The sequence below is a fragment of the Lathyrus oleraceus genome, chromosome 2, assembly GCF_024323335.1.
Source record: "Lathyrus oleraceus cultivar Zhongwan6 chromosome 2, CAAS_Psat_ZW6_1.0, whole genome shotgun sequence".
Taxonomy (NCBI): domain Eukaryota; kingdom Viridiplantae; phylum Streptophyta; class Magnoliopsida; order Fabales; family Fabaceae; genus Lathyrus; species Lathyrus oleraceus.
The window spans coordinates 80,829,536-80,830,283 of NC_066580.1; the positions used below are offsets into that span (position 1 = coordinate 80,829,536).

At 41.8% G+C, this 748-nt stretch overlaps 1 non-coding gene across 1 annotated transcript; it reads right to left on the reverse strand.

The window, feature by feature from the left end:
- Window positions 1–642: 642 nt before the first annotated feature.
- LOC127124087 (small nucleolar RNA R71) lies at window positions 643–748 on the reverse strand. Its single transcript, XR_007803725.1, has one exon. It is a non-coding gene; the product is annotated as a small nucleolar RNA R71 (small nucleolar RNA).

Here is a 748-nt window from a genome sequence, read left to right on the forward strand (position 1 = left end):
ATTGAAGATTTGGTCTCTGTGGGACCGATAATCTTATATTACTCTGACGCGATTCGTGCACTTGCGAATAGAGCGATCAAGTTTTTGGCACCGTTGTCGGGGATCAAATTTCGTACCTTGTTGTTACACCGTCCAGACTAAGGCATTATTAGCTAGTAAATGCGAAGAACCCATAGTACCAGAAATTTAGTAGATCCTTTAGCGAAACCCGAACGTTACACTCGTACACGCCTCTTACTCGTCTGAATTAAGAAAGTTATGGCTGGGAATCGCGACCGGAGACCTCTTAAGGAATTTGCCCAACCCTCTAACGAGAAACCTAGTTCTAGTATAGTAAACCCCCTCATTCCTGCCAACAATTTCAAACTAAAACCATCTTTACTGCAAGTAGTACAACAGAACTAATTTGCGGGTCTCACTACTGAGAACCCAAATCAACATTTAAAAGTCTTTATCCAACTGGCCGACACCTTTAAATCCAACGGTGCTTCACCTGATGTGATTCGTTTAAGATTATTTCCTTTCTCCCTCAGAGATAGAGCACGGTCGTGGTTAGATTCACTTCCCGCTAACTCAATAACTACCTAAGAAGACCTTAGGAGACTATTCCTTGCTAGATATTTTCCCCCTGGTAAGACTGTTATTCTTCGAAACCAAATAACTAGATTTACTCAAAACCAAGGAGAATCACTTTTGAATCTTGGGAGAGATACAAGGAGTTGTTAAGAGTCTGTCCACACCATGGCCT